This window comes from Mya arenaria, chromosome 10 (assembly GCF_026914265.1).
Source record: "Mya arenaria isolate MELC-2E11 chromosome 10, ASM2691426v1".
Lineage (NCBI taxonomy): Eukaryota > Metazoa > Mollusca > Bivalvia > Myida > Myidae > Mya > Mya arenaria.
This window is the reverse complement of record NC_069131.1, coordinates 22,939,760-22,954,179: the sequence shown is the minus strand read 5'-3', so window position 1 is coordinate 22,954,179 and position 14,420 is coordinate 22,939,760. Positions and strand designations below refer to the sequence as shown.

General features: G+C 34.9%; 1 protein-coding gene and 1 long non-coding RNA gene across 2 annotated transcripts in view; one reads left to right on the top strand and one right to left on the bottom strand.

Moving 5' to 3' along the window:
- The window catches only part of LOC128206049 (uncharacterized), a 208,400-nt gene that overhangs the window by 186,627 nt on the left and 7,353 nt on the right, over positions 1-14,420 (top strand). The gene's annotated exons all lie outside the window — the stretch shown is intronic.
- LOC128206050 (uncharacterized) lies at positions 3,632-12,730 on the bottom strand. Its single transcript, XR_008256371.1, has 7 exons — positions 12,653-12,730; positions 10,716-10,802; positions 9,820-9,963; positions 7,586-7,696; positions 6,489-6,566; positions 5,386-5,488; positions 3,632-4,497 (listed from the first exon to the last, which is right to left on the bottom strand). It is a non-coding gene; the product is annotated as an uncharacterized LOC128206050 (long non-coding RNA).

The window sequence follows — 14,420 nt, the reverse complement described above, 5'->3', positions numbered from 1 at the left end:
GACACAAAAAGTAAACTTGGACGATTTTAAAGACGATTGCGCCCCCTTCTCAATCCGCTAGTGAATGGTGACTTAATATTTGATATATTATGGTTAAATAGAACTTTCAGTTGAATTATATAGAAACTGTAAATGCTAAATACAAGTTCTGTGCTTGTAAAAACAATAAAAGTTTCGTCTGCACAGGAATGTGTCTGTTAACGCTTGAACAGTTATCTCATGATAAAAGAACATTGTTCATTGGGTTCATTGTGACCCATGGAAGTTTTATTTATTAAATTCCAACTTCCCCTTAAATTTTACTTGCCTAAAACTTTAACCGAAGTCAATCAGGGGCCATAACTTGTATTATGGAGTTATGTAACCTCATTGGCTGATGGTCCTGAACAATTGTGTGAAGTGTTAAGTCAATTGAATGAAGGGTATAGAACGCCTTAACCAATAGGCTACGGAGACGGTTTTAATGCATGTACTCAATTGCAGATTCAGGGGGGGGGGGATCGGTCCCAGCGCGCGCGCCGTCCCCCACCCCTTTGAATCGTCCGTTTATAATACGTTCTCAGTCAATATCGGGAAAAAATACAATATTAAGATAAAAATGCACTATTTCGGACTATAAATTAGGGGAGTCTAACCCCCACCCCGGTCCAACATTTTAAGCCATTCAATTTCTGTTCTGAGGGAGGGGCGGATGTGGAAAGATTAAGCCCATGCGTTTCACGTACCCCTTCTTAAGTCAATTCCTGGATCTGCCACTGATATCTGTAATCAGATTTGTTGTTTCATAATGTTATAGTTCCTTTAAACAGTTTAAACCTTTTATGGCATCAAAATAAACAGACGCATGTTCAGTAAAAACATACTCTGTATACAACGTTCTCGTACTCCAGAGCGATGATGCTATGCATTATATTTATCACCATCTGACTGCCAAAACTTTTCCGTTTAAAGAGACTCTCTCATGTTTTGGCACCAAACATATTTTTCCTCGTAATGCATCTGAAAACACTTACATGTATATTTATTTTACTCCTTGGTACTGAAATTGCAGAAATAATAGTAACCAGGTTGATTTTCTTTTATACTTAAATTGCATTTTACAGTAAAGTATTAAAAATTAATCTTGTTCAAGTTGGGAGCAAGCACATGGGGGTGCAGATAACACATAGAATAAAAAACGGATCGCTTATCCACTCGCCCACAGGGACTCATACTAAGGTGTTGAATATTTTAACCTTAATGGAAGTTATTGATTTATCACGTGATTATGTCAATCAACTGATTGTGCAACAGCCTTTTGTTGAATCGGGTTAGTAACGCATTTCAAAATTTTGGACTTCAAAGACTATATTTTAGCACATATCAACATTTATTGAAGGGTTTCAGCCATCAATAGCTTGGCTTTAACACTTCGTTTGATTCGCCATACTTTATTTCGTAATAACAATCTATAAAATCCAAGTAAAAGATGCATTTTCAAAACATTCGCTGATATTCACTCAAAAACTCATATTCGAAAGATTTAAAAAAGTATGTCATAATCATATCCTCTTTAGCGGCTGAGTTTCTTAATATTTAAATCTCTTATAAATTTGCCAAATAAAATTCAACATGGGTAAACAATTATAACAAATAACGTATTTTATGTATTGCAACATATTTATAAAAAGATAAAGTCAATTGAATCAAATGAACATTTTCAATGTACTTTCTTTCTCGCGGAAAGTGGACATTTCATCTTACTCCAACAAGTGTGGGGTATGGTTGATTCTCTTCGTGACTGAAATCAACTTTTTAAACACTTGGTGCATTTCAAATCTAGTCCATATAAACAGCCCCTTCAGATTCTTTGACGATTGCATTTCCATGGGAGATCACTGCGTATGATAAACATACAAGTGTTGTTTAGCCACACTGTGGTTTCAATTATGTCAGGGGCGTAGCTACCCCTCTATTCATGCGAATTCATAAATGTGCTGGGGGGTTCAGGGGCGTGCCCCCTCAGAAAATTTTGAAAACCATGGTGCAATCTAGTGCATTCTGGGCGTTCCGATGTGCATTATTTAGTACTGGAAAATAACCTATTTTAGATTCATGTAGTCAAGTTCGCATACTGCAACTTTGGTTGATTTTTTTGTCAGAATCATGTGGATTCAGCCGCGTATTCACGTATAGGCGGCTACACGCCTGTATGATGTGCATATGAATGTATAATTTGGTTTAAATGATGCATCCTTAATGTAACACCTCCTTGCTGCTACACCAATAGAAACTTCATGGGATGTTAATAGTAAAAGAACTAGCACTGACGTTCCCATTTTTGTCTGGGTCATTTAAATAATAGAAAACAATTTACAAGATAAACAAAATTGTTTTGACTTCTTTAATGAATTATATAAAAACATTGTACAAAGATATCATGACACTTTTAAACAATAAGTATGGTTGTCAATTAAACAGTATGCTAGCTTTAAAGATTTAGGCAAACAATTGGAATTTTACAGCGGTCTTAAAAGGTGTATTTAAAGCTGCAATCTCACCGATTGATCGTTTTGACTACCGGTACTCTTTTATTGTTTGTCTATGAATGGAGTATTTTTTGCAGAAATGTCTAGACCCAATTTTAAGTGATATAAGACTGCTGAAAAAAGATCAGATTGCAGTTCATCATATTTATGTTAAAAAAAATGATGTTTTATGACTAAAAGCATTACGAACAATGACTAAAAGCATTACGAACAATTTAATGTAAATAAACTTTTCGGCAGTTTTACCAAACATTTTTGATTGGTTCTATTGTGAATTATCTAATATGACTGAATTAAAGGAATGATAACCAAATCAGCCGATTTTGAGACAATTTTGTGTCTAAACTGACAATCTGTAAGAGTGCAGCTTTAAGTGTTGATCTAAAGCTTCATATACACATTGTTATATTGTCAATAACTGTTTAAAAGGTCTCATGTACTAAATAAGATAATAATTTTCATAATATCTAAAATTGATTAAAATAAATAAAGTAACATTATACCTATTTCTTAATAGTGCCGTTTCTCATCTGACAATACCATTCAAAGCCATCATTTCAACTATGAATTTATTTTTAACTTTCAACTTTTCTATAGCATATGCAACAAAATATACCAAAAATACAAGCCATGAACAATATGATTGTTCAACTTGCATTATCTTTGACCTTTTGATATGACCATTTTCCAGTTTTGTCTATTTGTAAGTTGTGCCCTGAAGAATAAAGTATGACTGTATGAATCAAAAACAAGCAATAAAAACACTAAAAATATACCCCAATCCCTGTAATTTCTAATACAGTAGTAAAATCAAGCAATTAAACATTTAGAGCTGCACTCTCACAGATATACCGTTTCCAAAACTTTTTTTGTCTTGGAATGATTAAGTTTTTGCGTAATTATCTGCAAACCAATGATAAAAGATTGCTGACAAAAGATCAGATCGCATATTTCATATTTCCGTTCGAAAATTAATGTTACTAACGGTTTAAGAAAAGTGCATAAAAAACATCAATGTTTTAACTTAAATAGAAAAATCTGGGATTTAATTTTTCGCAAAAATTGGATGGTTCAAATCCAAGACATAAAATGAAAAAGGTTGTCAAAACATCTAAAGTGTGAGAGTGCAGCTTTAACGTTTGAAAGTAACTCTGTTTGCCTCGTGCCCCTGAACAGGGTTTAATTATATTATATGCCCAGTGGGCTTGTCCCTGTATATTTGATTGTATGATTGCAGTAATGGATACTGGTCTAATTATCTTCTGACAATTTTTCACCAATTTTAAAGAATGAGAAAACACATATTAAGCTCATATGACGCTGTACAATTTAATCTCAGTCATTAGGTTGAGAAAAATTCCCTAAAAATATTAATTGTGGAGACATATCTTATTTAAATACATACAGGAAATGGCGACATCATTTACCCTTTAGTATGAAAAAGGCAGTTTCCTGATATTTGAATAGCGTTTTTTTATTTAAGCATCTCAATTCATAGTATGTATCAAGTTTCAAAGGAAACCAAATCATTGTAACGATTGTTTTCAAAATAGATTCACACTCTTGATAAACTTCTTTTCCTAGTTTCAACTTTTGAGACTTTTTGATGAGCCTGCACCTTCCCCCTCTTATGCAGTGGCTTCAAGCAATAAAGCTACCAGCTCAAGTTGCACAGCTGGTGAACAAGACTGCTGATAGTCGGCAAACTGCACACTTTATGCCATGATAAATCACGTCCATCGACTTCCAGAATGAAGAAATGACGCAGCACAGAATTGATTTCAATTGGACCTCTCTGTACTTTCATCACCTTGTTGAAGTCAAAGACTATGTCTTAGTGTGCAGTGCGGGATCTTGAGAAGCTTTCTGCTCGTCTGATGAAGTAAGTTTGGCAGAGTGTGACACTCCTATCTACTCATATGGCTAGACACCTGTGATCTATGTCTTCTTGTGTGTGCCCAACCATCACCTGAAGAGAATTTAGAGGAAGTTAGTGCTTGCTAACAAGTCAATGTGACAAAACAAGGTCTTTCATTTATGCCACCAAGAACTAGTATTCCAAGTTTCATAACTCGTATGTTAACTCAAAGCAATTGAGCAGAAACTGTTTGGTAATTCATTTTAAGTCACTGCTTCCACTTATACTGCAAGTAATATTGAACGTGAACAGACTGACCCAAATGCAATTCTAAATAATTTTTATGTGCAGAAACCATAATCCTATTGACACAAAAGTAATCCAATTGTATGTCTTCACAAAACATTCTACAACAATATTTGTCAATTTAACTCAAAGATTGATTATTGTTTTTTAGTCAGACAAACACAGAGATGGCCCTATATCGCTCACTTGATTTGAGAAAGGATTCTAACTTAGTTATTGTTTGGACACTTACTGAACACTTTTGGTCTGACTTTATAATGCAGCTGGTGAAAATATTAAAAGTCCCTTAATAATGGGCTTACAAAAACATGAAAAAAATGTATTTGTTTAAAAATTACAAAGGGCCATAACTCTTACAATATTTAAGTTTGTATTGAGCAGAATAAAAGGCTTTGCCTAAAATACAACCTTAAAACTATATTTACAAGTAAAACAAAAAAATCTACAAATATGTTTTTAGTATCTGGTTTTTGAGAGTGAATGATCAGAAGAAAACATCACACATTCACAATCATATTAAATAATTTAGTTTTTTTTAAATTATATTATATTTCAAAAACACTGCAAAAGACAAGACACTTACGTTTCAATTTCTTGATTTAATACAGTGATGATTATCAATTCTTATGAAGGGAGATGGGTCTTACACTCTAACCAGTGCAACTTGCATGTTCTTAGTTGCTCAGTTATTACCTTTCTTAAAATTCTCCTCTTGATCTGAGCCACGCCAAAATGATGGGAGATGCTTTTGTTTTTCCATCAGAATGTATAGCACCTCTGTGTTTCTGTTTGTCTCCTGAAATAGTAAAAGTTTATTAATAATAATAACAATAATAATAATCAGTGACTTTTATTGAAATTATTTTCACCGATTGTGCCTTGCACATTTGGGAACAAAGTTGACTTCTGAGGAGAAGATTTTTCCATATAGACATATAGCAAAAAATAGCTCCGCACCCTGGAGCAATGTTTTTTATGAATCAATATCCAGTGAAGAAAATTCATACAGGGTATTGCAACATATTTTGCTTCAAATGAAGACTTTTAACAAAAATAACTTAACTAGCTCTTCATCATATAAAATAAATATTAACACAGTCTATGCCGCACACGGACCCCCGCATTTGATCTTTTACCAAAGTTTGATTGAGAGTTTAGTTTCACATCGACAAGTCTTTACAGGTCTATTAAAGCTGCACTCTCACAGATTGAACATTTTGAAAAAGGTTATATTTTTTATCTTGGAATGAACCAATGTATGCGAAAATGATGACAAAAAAATGTCTTTAAATTCCCGTCAAACATGTCCGAACCAAATTCAAACTATGGATAATCACTGTCATTCACGATGAAATTCAGCACTTCTTGCCCAGTATATATACCCTTACTTTAAGCAGAAGGCAAATTAAAACAAACACATTTGTCCGAAATTTAATCAAACTTTAAATGGTAGTAGGATTGTCATTTGTTCACGTAATTTTCAAGAATCAGGAAGTGGGGAACATTATAAAGCCATTTAACGATACAAACAAGACGATTTTCTATTGAATGTACAATAGTAGTACCGGGGTAATATGCAAATAGTTATTATCTCAAGAAAAGGACATCAAGACCAGTTCATTTACCAGTAGCATCAGACAGTCAATAATGGTTCTGAGTTTAAAGAGCATAATTTCCATTTTATTGTTAGTTTAATCATTATATATTTAACACCAGTTGTGAAGAAGGAGTTATCATTATATAAGATTATATTATCTGGCAGTGGTTGAAAATGTAAAGTGAGACCAGTTTTTTACCTGTTATTGAACAAACTGTTATGTTGGCAGGACTGTCCTCCTCAGCAATGCAAAGAACAGCAATGACTGGCTGGCACTCTGTAAAATGGCGATTAAAACATTTTGTCCAATTAAAACTGTCCCTTTCTAAACAATCCATCAGCAATATATATAAATGAGCTGCGCCATGTGGAAATGTATCTTGGGAAGTTTCCATTCCATGTAATGATGTCATAAAGATGAGCAGAAGACATTACTTACTATGCAGTAAAAGTTCTTACTTTAACAGTAAAGATATCTTTTTCTGAGAAAATTTATCAAAGTGAGCTCTTTTATGTCATGTTTCTAAGTCTTGTACACATCTATGTTACATATATAAATAATAAACAGGAATAAAATGAGGAGTTGTGTACACACTTATTCCTCCTTATGTACTGTGTAACTCAAGAAAAACAATCCATAATTCTAGTAAATCTCTAGAATTCCCTTACTTTTCTCGCTGTACAAAAATGAATGAGGAGTTGCAAACAAGCAGGGCCATAAAACTTTTGCTATTTAAACTGTACCGCAACAGCAATTTAAAGACAGTGATACTCATTGATGGAATAGGCACTTAGACAGCTACATTTTCTGAGAAATGGAGATCAGACTAAATTCTCCAGAGATAATTTATAGATTTATTTGAAATAAAGAACATGTTACAGTGTTTGTGGTAAACTTGTTACTTATCCCTGATTTAACACAATCATTACATTCAAAATGGTGATAAAATAAAAACAAATATACCATATTAAACACTGTTTACTATCACATCTGTAACCCCCCCCCCCTTCTTACATACTTAAGCGGCTGTTACCAAAGTAAAGAATGAAAGGTCCACAAGGCCAATTATAAACCATGAACCATGAGAATCCTGTTTACTAATTTGATTTTAAATCACCCAAAAGGCTTTCTACACATAATGGTTCCTTAATTTAAATCTAGTCTCCAAAGGTGTCACAGTTGTGATTTCATTGAAAGACTTGAGATACGTTATTTAAAAAAATGACGAAAGGAAAGCTTAAACGCAGAAGTCTGGCCGGGTATATGAGCCTGGAAATAAATACGCAAAAGCTCACCATGCTGCTAAGGAGTCTTATATAATTCCCGGCCCCAGTTCAGCTGGAGATGTTGATTCCACACGGCTGGAAAACCGGCCCGGTGCACCCAAGCTTCACCATCGGCAGTATCTGCAAGAGGAGGGTGTAAATCTGGAAAAACGCATTTATAATCAATTTGCGAAAGTTCTTATCCGTCATAAGTAGTGAACATGTATGTGGCTTATAGAACATCTGAAATTAAGTTTAATTAAGGAGACAAAGTTAGGTCTGGGATCTAAACCTGGATTTTGATGCTGAAATTGTAAGGGCCGAAATCAGAACATCCACTCCCACTCACACTCAAACCACATTCCCGTAAGGGACACTCAAATGATCACTTGAGTGGAATATGGGGAGTGACACTCAAGTGATCTGTTCGTATTCACACGCCTCGCTAACACTCCACTTCATCAAGTGAGCAATACAGTATATAATTATACACGTATGTTTACATGATCATATCGGATTATCTGTTTGACTATGGTGATGTTTACATTAATCATTGTAAACATATGTTTATTTGAGATTTGAGTACCTTATTGTTAGTTATGGCAACAAACAAATGATAATAAGTGTTATTCTGAAACTGAAATTTACATTTTAAAACAATTGGTTAATAAAAATAAATGTTTTGGGTTGTAAATAACTGAACATTGCAAAACACGTTTAAATGCATGTTTTTTGTTGTCATTGTTGTTGCTGTTTTAAATATGTAGCCGTTTTCCATTGTATCACGTAATTTAAATATGTATTCATATATAATCTTGCTTTTGTATTCTACATAAAGCGGTCTTGGGCGTTTGAAAATAATATATGGAAGTTGAAAAAATGGAAGTTGAAAAAATAGCAGATGGATAGAATTAGCGAATGAATCTACTTCTTATGGGGAAATAACACCTCGGAGTGAAAAACAACTCAAGAAATGTAGGGGAAAATGGATGAAAATGACGATAATAATAATAATAATATTAATAATAATAATGATGATGTTGATGATGATATGGTGGTGTTGGTGTTGGTGGTGCTGCTGCTGGTGGTGGTGCTGCTGATGATGATGATGATGAAAATGATAATAATAATAATAATAGTAATAATAATCCAGCTGAATGTAGGCTGAAAAATACATATCAATTCCCTTACCACGCTATGAAATGGCCTAGCGGCGTCAAGTTAGCAGCCTGGCGGCCTAGCCGCCTCATGTGACTAGCGGCCTAAAATTGTTTCCTATTCCAAAGCATTTTATATGCGTTCTTTTCTAAAACAATGATAAATTAAATGTCCTTTTCATAAATCAACATCCTTTAGCGAATATCAGCATTTCCCCCTTTTCCTGGGCTTCTGGATTGAGTTTTGGGGATTTTTAGGCCGCCAGGCCACCAGGCCGCCAAGTTCACGCCGCAAGACCGCTCAAGCGTGATGTATTTTGCATAGGAAAACAATTATTTTAGCATTGATTTAGAAGAAAACTCATATAAAAATGCTCTGAAGTAGAAAACAATTTAAGGCCGCTAATGTACGACTAAAAACATTGATTTATCATATTTCCCATTTAAACCATTGAACCTTGAAATAGATAACAAATATAGGCCGCTAGTCCGCCAATCTCACGCCACTAGGCCCCTAACTTCATGCCGCTAGGATGCTAACTTCACGTACCTTTAGCTGCCTGTCTTTGCAGCCATTGATGAATTGCAAACATCAACATTGCTGGGGGTTCAAGATCATTGCGAAACAAAACAAATATATGATAGGCGCATCCTTTTGAATTTGTTTTGTTTATAGATGGCCACGTTATTGAATGAACATGTACTTCAATGGATTATCCCGGTCTCTTAAATATTGTCTGGGAACGAGCATGTCCCTTATTTGTTCCAAATATTTGATATATTTCATCTTTTCTACTTGCCATGTACTTTTTTCACATACACTCATTCAATTCCTATTCACAACCAATCCTCGAGGGCGGTTCAAGTGGCCTAGCCGAGCACTCACAAATGTCCCACTCACGCAAAACACTTGAGTCTCACTCACACCTGTGAATACAGATATACCTTTCACTCGAAAATATCTCGACCGTTATGTGATTACAGAGGATTAACTCATTGAGTGTGAGTGAGAGTGATTGTTCTGAATTCGGCCCTATGTTTTGTTCAAATGAAGTTTAAACTTACAGTGAGTACAGAGATATCTTGAAGTCCAGATTTATCGCTTACCTGATGTTCGTAAGGCTACAATTGAGAGCTTTTCTGTAAATTGCAGGAACTGTCCCCATGAGCCTATTGTCTGTTAGGGGAATGGTGGCTTAGGTGATTAGTTGTACCACTCTGCATTTCTTATCCACACAAAACACAGTGTATCTGAAAATGACAGAGAATGGCCATGCACTTATGAAAGCTATGCTAGAAATACGCCGTTATGAGTGTATCAGATGACATTTCCACACAGAAATTGTGAGGCCTCCAATAAAGCAGTACTGACATCATTGACGAAAACATATATATCTGTCATGGAGCTATGCTGGTTCTGTGGCGTCAAAACCACTGCAACTGGGCAATTCACTAGAAACATCTTTTCAGAAAAAAGAAACAACCAATACTGGGTAGCCTTTGTCACCCAGTGAACACCCTGAGCATCTAGTTACTTTGAGCATCTATTTACTTAGAAGTAGCCACATTAAGATCTCAAATTAACAAAAAAGTGTATCCGTAAGCTTTCAAATACTGAACGAAGTGCAACTTTGAGGGGGGCTGCGAGCAAATATTGTCAAGGGCAGAAATCTCGCAGAAGTTTGAAAAAGATTATGCAAAGCTCTAGCTTGATGATTTTGGCCCAATTTCAAATTGTTACTCAGTAACACGGCGGCGTAAATTTAATCTAACATCAATATAGTTACACAGGAAGATAAGAAATAGCTTTAAACTCTCTAACATTCATGGCAGAGTGTCTGATGACGGTCCAGTATGCCAACCAGGACGGAGAATATGTGAAACATGCACATACACACCTTTACAGCCCAACATTTGGTTATGGTTTCACAGTTATTCATTTACACAAACTCACAATCAATCAATCAATCAATCAATCAATCAATCAATCAATGCACACCCACCTGGAAAGGTACGACATCCTTTGGAAGAGATGAATCTTGCAGTCTGGTAGACGGTTGCTGACTTAACTTTATTGTCCCAAGCAGCAACTGCAATTAGATAAACATGTTGATGTTCGCACTAAAACAAAGCTTAGTATTGAGTAAAATTAAACATGCAGCCTGTTGGCTGGGGTAACATATCTAAATCCCCAAATGGATGATCTGATCCCAGCCAACAGATCAGCGAAACACGAATTGTATTGCGTGTCCAGGGGGGGGGGGGGGGGGGGGGGGGCCCAAGGATATCTTGACGCAACTTACCATAGCCGCCTTGCGTTTTTGTTCACAAAGCCGGCACACACAGTTCATTCTCAGTTTGCATGTTGTGTACTGAAAAGTTCCAGCTTTCCATGACACTCGCAATAAACCTATCCATGAATTAAAACAAATTAACAAATAACTACCAGGTTATTATGGAAATATAAATGTCATTTTTCACTTGATTGATAAATACAACTTATATTGCAATCAAACTTAATTTAATGCTTGTTTAGTATGTTTGATAGTTTAATTAAAGCACCGCTCTAATTTGATTCAATCATAGAAGTCTTTAGATAAAACAACCCTTCAAAATGATCACTAAAAAACCGTTTCTAGTTCTTTATTTTCTGCAACAAACAAATAAATGTTTTAATCAATTTTCTTTTCACAAGTTTGATTATCGTTTGATTATCGCGCGACAGTCAATCCACAGCGCAATCATCATTATCGATTATCGTGTTAACATAACATCACAGGTGTAATATTAAATGACGTACCGGCTGTCAAAACAAAGTGACACGTGATTCGCGAATTCCTAATACACAGAATTATTTTGACACGTAATTTTACTCAAAAATACATCGCGATCAGTCTTAAATTATTGTTTATAAGTAAGCAAAATGTAAGAAAATAATTAACATATTTTGGTAGTATAACAAATCATTTCTAATTTAGCATGATATATATATATATATATATCTAATAACTATTGAGTAACATAAATTATTGGCTTGTTACTAGTGAGAATTTGAGTAATGTCTTCCAATTGGTGTCTTGGTAGCTGTGCCATATACATCCAGGTTCAAACAATACACTTAACGAGGTGCTAAGTGTACTATTTATCACCTTGTTAAATGGTGGTTACCATATGAGCAATTGATTTCTTGACGGTTACGAATTGACTGACAAAATGGTTACGAAATAACCAAGATTCAGCAGTTACGAAATGGTAAGGTTACGAAATGACCAGATCCCCGTCAAATGCCCCTGGGGACATCCTAGGTTAGGCCCATTCCCTGTTTTCAGCACAAAAACAATAACACTGCATTCACTCAGCACTGCCGGTCCACCTGGAATGTAAAAACATGGCCCATTTCCCCTGCTATCCCTGGTATAAACAAGACCTGCCTGGGGGCAATTGACTGGTGCATAACTGTGGCAGAATAAGGGAAATATTTTATTGTTGCATTTATTATCAAATATGAGAATTTAAGACACATGCAAAGAGCCACAATACGAATTGGTGATAGTGTTCGTTCTGTTCTGCTATTTAAAGCTGGTGAGAATGACTAATGACATGACATTGACAAACAAAATGTAAGGCATTTGAATGTATCATTTCGTCTTTTATTTATTAAAATCTGAGATGTTAAGGGAGCAAATCCCTTTTTAGATTGGAACATACCAAATAATAATAAGCGACGATGTAGTGGTAAACCAAGTTTGTTCATCAATCGAGTTTCTCCAAAATACAAGCAAAACTTACACCGGATGTTGATACTAGTGATTTAGTTTCGGATGAACAAAATCCGGATAAATCATTTGCTTTTCATCCAAAGGGTGGACGATTTATACTACTGTACAAAAGTCATAAAAATAAACGAAAAAAACGTTGAATATGTATTTTAAACACTTACCAAGTTACCATTCTCTTTCCGTAAGAGATGAACGCCATACTGCATAATTGCACGGAGATGGTACCACGGAGATACCCGAAAATTTCCGTTATATTCCGGAAAGTTAAATTTCTGTATACTTAAAAATTTGGATGCTGATGGTACACAAAATATCGAATTTCCTTATTTCTGTTTTTTATGGAATGAAACTTCGGGATAATATACATTAGGCTTTAAATAAAGTAAAACAAATAAAAAATGCTTAGTATATAGCTATTATTGACCAAAATTATGATTTTTTCCCTGGTCGCCTTAATAGCTATTTTTATGGATACACAAATATACACACACAAAAGTTTAAGAATATTTTTTTTAATATTAAAAGATAATAAGATTTAAAACAATGAAATGATCTCGTAAATAAACATTCAAGCTTATCAACTTACTGTCAATGGACATTTTTATTGACATTTGATACATCAAATCTGGACTGAAAATATTAAGGAGACCAATTTTTGTCGCCTTAATCCAGCGGTCCCCATAATGCCTAGATTAATATATATATGGTCACCTTAATATCTGTAGTATATATATATATATATATATATATATATATCTAATTATAAAGCATTTCAAAGAAACATATCAGCAATGTGTAATTACAAATATATAATAATAATAACTATTACAAATAACGTGTGACCATACATAATCCCAAGTAGTGGGCATTGTCATCATACAGCAATACAATATGTTCGTAACAATTTACACACATGACAGACAGTCACTGATAAATTGCAACGATATCAGGAGAAAGTCCTTATTGTCATTGTTGTCAAGGTGCACCCATCAGTTTCATAGTAAACATGGATTCGTCCAATTGAAGTATTTCTGATACAAACTCAATGCCGAAACATGAAATAGCGCACACATATTTAGTTCGCAATTCAGTTGTTGCTGCACTTTCACTGACTAGGTGAACAATTTTGTCCGTGGTTTGGACCTTACAGATTTTACAAAGTGTTAGAGAGTCAAGTCGACAGCTGCGACACCATTGTTTTGCAACCTCGTGCATGGTGTGAGACCACAGTTATTTTTACTATATGTTTCATATAGACACTAACCTAGCTTTTGACTTTATACACACCCCAATTGAAAAACAAGGACATGGCGTCTCTAGAACAATTCAAGACACAAAATATAATCACAAGCAACCACCATGTTGACCATTGACCCGACTGTCAAAATTGAGTTCAAATACATAACCCTTCCGCCAGGAAGTCAATCGGCTACAAACAATTAATTTTCAGACTTCCACAAGCTATGATTTCTCCAATATTTACATTGAAAACTATCAATTTCTGCAATAGAGTGTCAAATTCAGTCAAGTTCTCTGTAAAAAGAACATCTTTTGCTTCTTTTTCATTCAATTTTAATAAATATTGATACTTGAACACAAGCACTCTTTTTTGTATTCACATCCGGATCTTGGTCAACGGGGGGGGGGGGGGGGGAGCAGATAACTGTGGGCTTCAGCCTGCATAATGTTTCTCTGAGCAGCACGACAACACGTCCTGTACACAATTGACGGAGAGATAGTTGCTTGTAAAAATCTGAAGCGAGCAAAGTCAGAGTCTGCCATAATTCTGTATCTCCACATTTCAGTCTCGTACAACTTTTAAGTTTTTTAGGGTATTGACTTCAAGCTTCCTATATAAATAGATCTCATTGAGGAGTGCACATGAACGATAATTCTGGGTGCATTTGTTTAGTTAGTATTCATTGTTAA